We start from the raw sequence: 12578 nt of genomic DNA, 5'->3' as shown, positions 1-12578 counted from the left end.
CCCTCTTCCCATGACACCTTTAGCCATATAACCAAAAAGCACCCCTTGTAACGGCACCCTACATAGTCACTCTTCACAACAGAGTCTGGCTCCTTACTGTATCGCGTGAGGTGTCTATAGAAAGGTTGTGATTTGCTGGGTACGACTACGGTAGCTGTATGTGTGCATCATTTTTGTATTTAAACACTGAAATACAAACAGTATAGAGCCTCAGCTACACAACTGATCATTGAGAAGAGGCAGACACACCCCGTGACTCAGCAAGGCAGGGACCTGCCTATGGCCAGAACTCTGAGGTGTTTTCATGTCATGTGCTGGAATGCTTGTCTTTGGAACAAAGAAAGAAAGGACACATGACAAGAGACTATAAAACATTTCTGCAGCCTCTCCATCTGGTCTTCAAATCCTGCTTCTTACCTCTGGAATGACTTTGCTACTGACTGAATGACCCATCCCAGCTGTGGATGTACTCCAGAGACTTGATTTATTTCATCGGTGCTACAAGCCTGAACCAATAACTTTGTCGGCAGTGTATGTAACTGATTCCATTTAACCAAATTTTAGCTCTCATCTACATCTTTTTCCTTTTATGAATAAACCTTTAGATTCTGAAGGATTGGCAACAGTGTGATTTGTGGGTAAGATCTGATTTGTATATTGACCTGTGTCTAGGGCTTGGTCTTTTGGGATCGGGACAACCTTTTTTCTTTTACTGGGGTGTTGGTTTTCATAACCATTCGTCCCTAGAATGTGATGCACTCGTGGTGATACTGGGAAACTGGAGTGTCTAAGGGAATTGCTGGTGTGCCTTACCGTTAGCCAGCGGGGTAAAACCAAAGTCTTCTCTGTTTGAGTGGTCTGGTTTGCCTTGGAGTACACAGGAACCCCAGCATTGGGCTGTAACTGCCCTGTTTTAATCAATTTGTCGTGAATTGGCACACTCAGAATTGTCCTGCCCAAAGCCAGCATCAACAAAGCCACAATGAGGAAACATACGGCCTGTGAAGAATACTACAGGGAATACAAGTGAGGAATTCAAAGAACTGACAGCTTAGTCAAAGCCAGTTATGTGGGAGGCGGAAAGCTGAGGACTATTCATGTCTGCTTAGAAGGATGTTCAGGCTGATCGGTCTACTTCTGAGAGTCTCTCATCCAGGGGGCCTCCTGGACAATTCCTCTGCCAGCGCAGCTGCAAAAGCCACAAATGAGTCTGCATTACAGGTAGCTCTGAAGGTGCATGAAATCTGGACCTAATCTCTGCCTTCCTCTCACATTGCATCTATATGAGCCTCACTCAACAGAGACAGTCAACATCAATAGTATCCACTCCACTCTTGCACCCACTACCCTTCATGATTTTGGTCCCCTACTTGTGCATAGTTCACAAGACCTAGCCTGTGGGGATGCACACCTACCACATCTGCCCATGTCCTACAATGGGAGACAGCACAAGGAGAGAGCGAGAGAGAGAGAGAGAGAGAGAGCGCGTGCACGACACAGAGTGTGTATTGGCCAACACATTAGAGGAGAGAGAGAGAAACATGAGACGAAGTCAAAAAACTTACCAGCTGGAGTCATCCCCCTGGATCCATCGTTCTGCTGCAAAGGACACACTGCTTGTGGACAGCGAAATGACCAGCCCCTGAAAATGGGGACCTTGTCTCCCTCACAACAGCTACTCAGGAATCTTTTCCTACAAACCGAGCCCCAGCTAATGACAAGTGCAGCCTGGAGGCAGGTGGGCCGTTACCAGAGTGCTCCCCAAAACAGACACTTATCTCACTGATGGTGACGTCTGCTCCACTCCTAGCTTGAAGGCATCTGCATAGCCTGGAATCAACAATGTTCGCTGTCTCACAGGTCTTGTGCACTTCCCATCTACAGCAGGGGTGGGCTCTTACCCATGACAGAACAAGTGTGACATTATCAATATAAGCTGGGACCATATAGAACACAGTTGCAACCAAAGTCCTGTAGTGGCACCAAATCTTATGTAAAAGGAGTCATATAAGGTGTCTAAGACCAGGTTATGGGTTGTTGGTTATGATTATGCTGTCCAGATGTATGCATCATTTGGTAGTTGAATTATGAGTATTGGCTCTATACTATCTGTATTTCAAATCTGTGCTGTGCTTCTGGGTAACGTCCCAAACAAGTTGGAGTTAGCTCTGCCTAGCCTACTTGATGGCCCATTAAGGACCATCAGCTACACAACTGACCCCTTGAGAGAAGGCAGATACGCCTTGTAACTCAGCAAAGTATGCAGAAACTTGCCCATGTGACTCCAGACTCCATTTTGCAATAATTTTCCACAGTAAGAACAAAGAAGCATTCTTACACCTGGAAAAGACTATAAAAGGCTGCTGCCTCATCTCCATTTTGTCTTCAATCCTGCTTCTTACCTTTGGAGGCACTTTGCTACAAACTGAAGCTCTGAACAATCCATCCCAGTGGGGGATGTACTCCAGAGACTGCTTTGAGCCTGCAGTTTACTCCATCACTGTTACAAGCCTGAACTAAGAACTTTGCCATTACTGTATGTATATGATTCCATTTAACCAATTCTAACTCTCATCTATATCCTTTTTCTTTTATGAATAAACTTTTAGATTTTAGTTTCTAAAGGATTGGCAACAGTGTGATTTGTGGGTAAGATCCGATTTGCATATTGACCTGGGTCTGGGGCTGGATTCTTTGGGACTGAGAGAACCCTTTTTCTTTTATTAGGGTATCAGTTTTCATAACCATTCATCCCCAGGACAAGTGGCAGTGGTGGTGATACTGGGAAACTGGAGTGTCTAAAGGAACTGCTTGTGTGACTTGTTCTTAGCCAGTGGGGTGAGACCCAAGTGCTCTTTGTCTGGCTGGTTTGATTTGCCGTAGAGATGGAAAAATCCCAGCCTTGGGCTGTAACAGCCCTGTTTTAAGCAATTTGTCCTGAACTGACATACTCACTTGGGTCCTGCCAGAAACGCATTGTAACAATGGGCTTCATGGTTGCCAAGCTATGGCATCTGCCCAGGCAATCGAAGGAAAAGGGCATGAAATGATTGTCTGCTGTTATTTTCACAGAGGGAGGATTGACTGACAGCATTTACCCATAACCACCCACGACAAATTTGGGCTCCATCAGGCACTGAGATCTCAACCCAAAATTCCAATGGGTGGGGGAGACTGGGGGAACTATAGGACAGCTATGGGACAGCTACCCACAGTGCAACGCTCCTGAAGACGACGCTAGCCTCGGTACATGGACCGACAGCCGAATTAATATTCTTAGTGAGGACGCGTGCACTTGGCTCTCTACAATCTGTTTCCAAAACCCGGTATCTGTAAAATCAGAATAATCCCCCAGTGCAGACATACCCAACGCTCTGCTGCCACTGGCAGTAACCTCAGCGCAATCTCTTAAGAGACAGCAGCGAGACTGTGCAGCCAGCTCCTAAAATGCAGCGACCCTTTCCCTAATGGAGCAACAGTGACACCGTGTGGCTATGTGGGGTAATACAAAGAGCATCTCTCTCACAGAGCAACAGTGACACCGTGCGGCCACGCGGGGCAATGCACTAAGAATATTCCCTATAGAGCAACAGTGACACTGTGCGGCCACGCGGGGCAATGCACTAAGAATATTCCCCATAGAGCAACAGTGACACTGGGGTAATGCACTAAGAATATTCCCCATAGAGCAACAGTGACACTGTGTGGCCACGCAGGGTAATGCACAGTGTTTCCCTCACAGAGCAACAGTGACACCGTGTGGGCATGCAGTGTAATGCACAGAGCATTTTTCATGGAGCAACAGTGACATTGTGTGGCCACGCAGGGTAATGCACTAAGGATTTCCTGCATGGAGCAACAGTGACACCACGTGGCCATGCAGGGTAATGCACAGAGCATCTCTCTCTCAGAGCAACAGTGACACCTTGTGGCCACACAGGGTAATCACACAACATTTCACTCATGGAGCAAGAGTGACACTGCGTGCTGTGATACAGCAGGGCCAGAGAGCAGAAGGAGGGTTGTAGATGGGAGATATAAAAGCCCTAGGATGATCGAGGCTTTATTCCCTGTGGACTAGGGAAAGGTTACTACAGGTTAATTGGAGAACCTAGACCCAATTAAGGCCCCAACAAAGACCTAAGAAAATTCCCTTTCTGACTGAAGCAGGGGTGAGGGAAGTAGAGCCGAGTAGAGTTTGGAGGAGTTTTACTGTTCTGTAGAGGACCAGAGGAAGGAAACCCTGCCCAACTAGAGCAGAGAGACTCCCCCTTGGGTACTGTTTCCCTCAGTCCTATGTGTCAGGGGAGAGGCTAAGTGTGATGCAGTAGGAACTGTCTGTGTGGGGAGTGGGAGAGCAGGGGAGGACTTTAGGGGATGGACGATGCCAGGGCCTGTAACCTGAGCTAGGTAAGGGAGGGGAAAGGTCAACACCTTTGCCCGGGAAGGGGACAAAGGAAGGGGGTGGCAGAAGGGAAGCAGTTTGCGTTTGGGCTTGGGGCTGGATGGGCAGAATTCAGGGTATCCTAGCTAGGATCCAAGCGCCCTGAAAGCCCAGAAGGACTTGGTGAAGGGGTCCTGACTGCCTGCAAGCTCTGCTGTAACCTGCATTCCTGTTGTCCAATAAACCTTCTGTTTTACTGGCTGGCCGAGAGTCACTGTGGGTCCCAGGAAGAGGGGTGCAGGGCTGGACTCCCCCACACTCCGTGACACTAAGCAGCCTGAAAAGCTGAAGGGGCTAGAGACACTATCCCTGCTCGTCCTGACTAACAGCCATTGATGGACTGACCTTCCATGGATTTGCCTAGTTCTTTTCTGAACCCGATTTTAGACTTGGCCTTCGCAACATTCTCTGGTGAGGAGTTTCAGCCCTAATCTCACAGAGTCCCGTACCCAGTGAGGAAGCACACAGCCTGTCAAGAGAACTACGGCAAGTACAGATGAGGAATTCCAAGCACTGACCGCTTACTCACAGCCAGTTAAGCAGGAGGCAGAAAGCTGAGGACAGTTCATGTCTGCTTAGAAGGATGTTCAGGCTGCTCATGTCCACATCTGCCAATTTCTCCCCCAGCTGCTGCTCCTGGACGATTCCGCTGCAAGAGCAGCAAATAAGCCAAACAAGAGCCATCACTACACAAAGTTCAATTGGTGTGTGAAATCTTTCCCTCATCCTTGCCTCCCTCTCCCATCTCAGCCCCATTAGAGCAGAGACTCAGTCAACACCCACAGCCACCACTGCACTCTAGCGCCCACTGCCCTGCGTCATTTCGGTCCCTTACTTGTTCATAGCTCCCAAGACCTAGCCTGTGGGGATGCATACCTACCACACCTGCCTGTGTGCTACGAAGGGAGACAGCACCAGGTGAGGCAAGGAGAGAGAGAGAGAGAGAGAGAGAGACAGAGACACAGAGTTTGTGTTGGCCAACACATTAGAGGAGAGAGACAGAAAAACGTGGGAGGAAGGCAAGCAACTTGGAGTCATCCTCCTGGATCCAACTTTCTGCTGCAGAGGACACGCCGCCCCTGGCCAGAGAACTGAGCAGCTTCTGAAAATGGGGACCTTGTCTCCCTCATAACCACTAGTCAGGAACCTTTTCTTACAAACTCAGCCCTAGCTAACAGGGCGCCCCTACCAGGAGCGAGGTGGGCAGTGAGCAGAGGAACCACCAAACCAGACACTTATCTCACTGACAGTGACGGCTGTTCCACTCCCAGATGGACGTCTTTTGCGCGGCATCAACAATCCTCGCGGTCTCAGCGCTCTTGCTCCCCTTCCATCACATGAGGACGGTGGACTGATGCGTGACTTCTTTTCCTTTGCAACTAAACCCACCACAAGGGGAAAAAAATACCCTACCCTCTCAGGAGGCAATGTCTTGTATGCTCTTCTTTTCACCTCCCTGACACGGTAGGCCTCCGCCCTCAACCATATTTCCATTACATCTTTAGGACTAAAAGTAGAAAATGCCCCTGGCAATGACACCTGAAATACTCACTCTGCATAGCAGGCTCTGGTCAGAAATGCCAAACCTGCAGAAAAATATGCAGAAATTGGTCATGTTTTTGGCCTAATTGGCTTGCAAGTTGCTTGTTGGCTAGTTTTTGGCTTGTAGGTTGTTCGCTGTAGTTTCTGACTGCTTTTTTTTTTTTGGTCGGCTCCCAGCAATTAGGGGCACGCAGGGGAAAGAGGGGAGAGAGTGAGGGGTGTACAGGGGGCCCACCACAGTCTCTGACGACTTGCAATGGGAGATTTAGTCGCACAGAGTGTTGGGATTCCAAGGGATTGGCTTGCTTTGGAATTGTTTTGAAATGGGATTAGCTTGATTTTTGGCTTATTATGAAAGTCGGGATGCTTATTTACCTAGTGAAAGTTGGCAACTGAGACTCTGATCCATTCCCCAGCTTTAATCCCACAAAGCACCAATTTCAACGAGGATGTTCAGAGCCTCTGCACAAAACTGGAGCGAGAACAGATGAGGAATTCCAAGCACTGACCACTTACTCACAGCCAGTTATGTGGAAGGCAGAAAACTGAGGACTGTTCATCTCTGCTTACAAGGATGTCCAGGCAGCTCAGGTTCATTTCTTCCAGTTTCTCCTCTAGCTGTGGCTCCTGGACGATCCCTCTGCCAAGACAACATGTAACCCAAGCAGGAGCCATCATTGCCCCAAGTTCTATTGGTGTCTGAGATGCCGCCCTCCCTCTCCCATACACTGTACGCCCCACTTGATGAACAGAGTCAGAGTCAAATCCCACAGTCACCCCACACCACTACCAATGGAGGATCTAAAACCCATCATGTTTCTCTTCCTCCTCCCAATGCTCCAGTGGGATACAGACTCTCCAGACCAAGCCAGCGAGCATCAACCATTGCCTATGTTCTATGCAAGGAGACAGTACAAGGAGAGGCAGACACACAGAGAGCATGTTGGCCAACATGAGAGCAGAGATACACACACAGGAAGGAGGCAAACTCAGCACCTGTAGTCACCTTCCTGGCTCTCCACAAAGGGTTACTGCATTTCAGGAAGACTCCATAGCACCTGACAACCCCTTGAGAGGGCACAAAGGATTCCCCTGAGCTTATTGTGTCCCCGTGAGATGCAGAGGCCTTTCCTCAGGGGCCTTCCCCATACTCACAAATTCTCTCTACTGAGAAGAGTGTTTGCAGCCCTCCCTCAGTACTGAACTTCAGAAAATTTCCATTTGCTCTTACTCTGCAGATTACCGTCCGGCTTCCATCCCTAGGGATGGGCTCAGGGTGGCCACTACTTCTTTGGTCTGATGAGAGACTGGCCAACCTGTGGCAGAGACCAATCTCAGGAGGAACTGAAAAGAGAAAGAGAGAACACTTGTAAGCTAGGCCAGCACTGGGGCATGGAAGAAAAATGGACACACACACACACCCCACTGGCTGCTGCTCATTGGGGCCCCCTTCTCTATTCCTCTGCAGCCCAACCAGGGCCTAAAATGCTCATCACTCCTAAAGCTACAGCCCTCCAGGAACGGGACAATCCCAGACCACTACCAGCCACAGGCAGAGCTGGACCTTCCCCAGGACCCATCCCAGGGATAGGAGAAGCATCTCTCTGCTCTCCATGAGGCACCTCATTCTGCAGATACTGGATAGAGAAATATCATTTCACAAAAACACGCACCTGCTCCTCCAATATTACAAGATCGCTCCTCAGCTCCACTGCAAAGCAAAACAACTAGATCGGGTACGTCTGCTTCCTCCAGATGCTCCTCCTCTGTCTGGGGCTGCTCCGCTGGTCGGGAGCAGCCGTCCGCAAGAACAGCTAACCACCTATGGAAGAGCCATCACTGACAAACACACTATAGGTGCACAAGGCCTTCCAGTACCTGCCTCCACTCTCACACCCACTACTTTGCATGATTTTCGTCCCCTCCTACTTCTTCATGGCTCCCGAGACCTGGCCTGTGGGGATGCATCCCTAGCACAGCTGCCCATGTCCTATGAAGGGAGAAGGCACAAGGAGAGGCAAGAACAGAGAGAGAGAGAGTGTTCGCCAACATACTAGAGAAGAGACAGACAGCAAGAGAAACATGGGAGCAAGGCAAGAAACTCACCAGCTGGAGCCATCTCCCTGGATCCAACCTTCTGCTGCAGAGGACACGCTGCTTTTGAACAGAGAAATGACCAGCCCCGAAAAGGGGGACCTTGTCTCCCTTGTAACCACAGCTGTTCAGGAATTTTTTTTTTTTTTTTTTAAAAACACAAACCCAGGCCCAGCTAACAGGGCATCTCTATCTGGAGCCAGGTGGGCCTTGAGAAGAACCCTCAGCAAAACAAACACTTATCTCAGAGACAGTGGTGTCTGTTCCACTCCCAGATGGACGGCTTTTTTGTGCCATCGAATAATTCTCAAGGTCCCATTACTCTTCATCACTGTCCATCACATGAGGGCAGTAGACTGACGTGTGTCTTCTTTGTCCTTGGTACTAAACCCAGCAGAAGGGGGGAAAAAAAACAAGTTACCATCTCCTTCTGCAAGGTCACATAGTCTTTTCATTTCACAGCTCCCGTATCCCACGGTTCTGCCCTCAACCCATCTCCCATTGGTACTTTACACCTGCAACTAGAAGGGACCCATTGTAACTGCACCCAAAATAGTCAATTTGCTCAGGAGACTCTTGCCGCTTCCCCAGCCTTAATATCACATTGCCCAGTACCCAGTGAGGAAGCACAGGGCCTGTAAAGAGAACTACAGCGAGAACAGATAAAGAATTGAAAGCACTGACCGCTGACTCTCAGCCAGTTGTTCAGAATTCAGAAAGCTGAGGACTGTTCATGTCTACTTAGAAGGATGTCCAGGCTGCTCAGATCCATTTCTGCCAGTCTCTCCTCCGACTGAGGCTCCTGGACAATTCCTCTGCAGGAACAGCTGCAAAAGCCAAGCATGAGCCATCATGACACAAAGCTCTATTGGTGTGTGAAATCTTGCCCTCAATCCTGCCTCCCTCTTCCATCCCATCTACACTGGCGCCACTCGAACAGAGAACGAGTTAACACGAACAGTCACTGCTCCACTTTAGCACCCACTGCCCCTTCCCCTCCTACTCCTCCAGGGCTCCCAGGACCTAACCTGTGGGGATGCACACCTAGCACCCCTGCCTGTGTCCTAAGAAGGGAGATGGCAGGAGGAAAGGTAAGGATAGAGATAGGGTGTGTGTTGGCCAACTTACTAGAGAACAGAGAGAGACAGAGTGAAAAACATGGGTGGAAGGCAAGCAACTCACCACCTGCAGTCATCCTCCTGGATCCAACCATCTGCTGCAGAGGACACACTGCTACTGGCCAGAGAACTGAGCAGTCCCTGAAAATGGGGACCTTGTCTCCCTCATAACTACAGCTACTCAAAAACAGAGCAATCACCAAAGCAGACACTTATCTCACTGAAAGTGGCAGTTGTTCCACTCCCAGTTGAACGGCTTTTTCATGGCAGCAATAATTTCCTGCAGTCCCATCGCTCTCGCTCGATTTCCATTGCATGACGGCAGTAGACTCTCATGCAGGATCTCTTTTCCTCTGGTACTAAATCCAGCCAAAGGGGAAAAAAACAAACAAGTTACCATCTCAGTGGGCAATGTTGGGGAGGCTCTTCTTTCTGCCTCTCCCACACAGTGGTGCTCTGCCCTGAACCCCCCTCCCATCACACCTTTAGGACTACAAGTAGAAAGCACCTCTTGCAACACCACCTGAAATAGTCACTCTGCACAACAGACTTTGGTCAGACATGACAAACCTGCAAAGAAACTGCAGAAATTGGGCTTGTTTTTGGCTTAATTGCTTTCTGAGTTTCCTGTTGGACAGTTTTTGGCTTGCAGATTGTTGGGCTTCTAGCCTGTGAAGAAAACTACAGCGAGCACAGATGTGGAATTCAAAGCATTGATTGCTTACCCACAGCAAGTTAAGCGGGATTCAGAAAGGAGAGGACTGTTCATGTCTGCTTAGAAGGATGTTCAGGCTGATCAGGTCCACTTCTGCCAGCTTCTCCCTGGCCTGGGGCTCCTAGACACTTCCTCTGCAAGTGCACCTGCAAAACCCATGCATAAGCCATCAGTACAAGTTCTATTCGTGCATGAAATCTTGCCCTCATCCCTTCCTTCCTCTCCCATGCCATCCACCTGAGGCCAACTCAATGAACAGAGATGAGTAAACAGTCACTGCTCCACTTCAGCACCCACTGCCCCTCAAGATTTTTCTCTGCTCTTCCTTCTCCATGGCTCCCAAGACCTAGCCTGTGGGGATGCACACTGAGCACCCCACCCATGTCCTCTGAAGGCTGATGGCACAAGGAAAGGTGAGAGAGAGACAGACAGACAGAGGGTGTATGTTGGCCAACACACTAGAGAAGAGAGAGAGACAGAGTGAAAAACACGGGTGGAAGGCAAGCAACTCCCCACCTGCAGTCATCCTCCTGAATCCCACCTTCTGCTGCAGAGAACTCGCCGCTCCTGGCCAGAGAACTGAGCAGCCCCTGAAAACGGGGACTGTGTGTCCTTCATAACTACAACTAGTCAAACACATTTTCTTACAAACCCAGCCCCAGCTAATGTGGCGTCCCTACCAGGAGCAGGGAGGGCTGGGAGCAGAGCAATCACCAAAACAGACACTTATCTCATTGAGAGTGGCAGCTGTTCCGCTCCCAGTTGGACAGCTTTTGCGTGGCATTGACAATACTCACAGTCTCATTGTTTTCCATCGCATGAGGGCAGCAGATTCTGGCGCGTGACTTATTTTTCCTTGGTACTAAACCCAGCACAAGGGAGGAAAACACATCAGTTACCACCTTACTCAACGATGTCTTCTAGGCTCTTCCCTTCACCTCTCGCGCATGGCAGTGCTCGGCCCTCAACCCTCTTCTCGTTACACCTTTGGCATTACAACCAAAGTCACCCCTTGCAACGGCACCCAACATAGTCACTCTGCACAGCAGACTCTGGCCCCTCCCCAGCCTTAATACCACAGAGTCCCGTATCCAAAGACGAAGCACATGGCCTATGAACAATACTACAGCAAGTACAGATGAGGATTTCAAAGCACTGACCTCTTACTCACAGCCAGTTAAGTAGGGGCAGGAAGCTGAGGACTGTTCATGTCTCCTTAGAAGGATGTCCAAGTTGCTCAGGTCCACATCAGCCTCTTCCTCCTCCAGCAAGGGCTCCTGGACAATTCCTCTGCACGAGCAGCTTCAAAAGCCAAGCATGAGCTGTGACTACACACAGCCCTATGGGTGCTTGGAATCTTGGCCTCATCCTTGTCTCTCTCTCCCATCCCATCTACATCAGCCCCACTCGATGAACAGTGACTGAATAAACATTGACAGTCTCCACTCTACGCTAGCGCCCACTGCCCGGAACGATTTTCATCCCCTCCTACTTGCATGTATCTGCCAAGACCTAGTCTGTGGGGAAGCACACCTAGCACTCCTGCCCGTGCCCCATGAAGGGCGACAGCACAAAGAGAGGCAAGGACAGAGACAGGGAGAGAAAGAGCGTTGGCCAACACACTAGAGAAGCGAGACAGAGGGAGAGGGAGAGAGAGACACAAGAGAAAGGCAAGAAATTCACCAGCTGGAGTAATCCCCGGGATCCAACTATCTGCTGCAGAAGACATACTGCTTGTGGACAGAGAAATGACCAGCCCCTGAAAATGGGGACCTTGTCTACCTCATAACCACATCTAGTCAGGAATCTTTTCCTACAAAGCAAGCCTCACCTAACCAATAGTCCTAGCCTGTAGGCAGGTGGGCTGTTACCAGAGTCCTCACCAAACCAGACACTTATCTGATTGATGGTGATGGCTGCTCCATTCCCAGCTCGACAGCATCTGCATAGCCTGGCATCAATAATGCTCATTTTCTCATGGCTTTTGCATGCTTTCCATCTCACAACAGGGGTGGGCTCTTGCCCTTGACTTCTTTCCCCTTTCCCAAAGCACAACAGAAGAGGGAAAACCAAAGTCATCATTGGATTCTCAATGTTTTCTTTCATCTTCGTCTCTCATCTCCCATTACACCATTTTAGATACAATTAAAAAGCACACAACGCACACTCAACCTGTGGAATTCCTGCCCAGAGAATGCTGTGAAAGCCAAGACTATAACAGGATTAAAAAAATAACGAGGTAAATTCATGGAGGACAGGCCCATAAATGGCTATTGCTCAGCATGGGCAGTGAGCAGAGCCCTCACCTAACGTGACACTTACCTCACTGATGGTGACACTTGCTCTGCTCCCAGCTGGATGGCTCTTGCCTGGCATCAACAATGCTTGGAGTATCCCTGCTATCCCTCCCTTTCCATCGCTTGAGGGAGTGGACTCTGACCTTCCACTTCTTTTCCCTTGGTAGTGAACCCAGCACAAAAGGGGGAAAACAAACAAGTTAGCATCTCAGTCAGCAATGTCGCATAGGTTCTTCTCCCATCTACTGCACCCCAGAGCTCTGCCCTTCATGCTTCTTCCGTTACACCTTCAAGAGCACAACTACAAAGAAGCCTCTTGTGCCTACTGCCAAAATAATAACTCTGTACAGAAGACTTGTGCCTGTCCC

General features: G+C 49.4%; 1 long non-coding RNA gene across 1 annotated transcript; it reads right to left on the bottom strand.

The window, feature by feature from the left end:
• Positions 1 to 606: 606 nt before the first annotated feature.
• Positions 607 to 7813, bottom strand: LOC115643181. Its single transcript, XR_003998294.1, has 6 exons — positions 7660 to 7813; positions 7218 to 7330; positions 6507 to 6626; positions 5997 to 6030; positions 4974 to 5823; positions 607 to 1189 (listed from the first exon to the last, which is right to left on the bottom strand). It is a non-coding gene; the product is annotated as an uncharacterized LOC115643181 (long non-coding RNA).
• Between the last annotated feature and the right edge of the window lie 4765 nt (positions 7814 to 12578).

Source organism: Gopherus evgoodei, unplaced genomic scaffold (assembly GCF_007399415.2).
Source record: "Gopherus evgoodei ecotype Sinaloan lineage unplaced genomic scaffold, rGopEvg1_v1.p scaffold_51_arrow_ctg1, whole genome shotgun sequence".
In the NCBI taxonomy this organism is placed as follows: Eukaryota; Metazoa; Chordata; order Testudines; family Testudinidae; genus Gopherus; species Gopherus evgoodei.
Note: the sequence above shows the minus strand (reverse complement) of the source record. Positions and strands in the feature narration are given on the sequence as shown.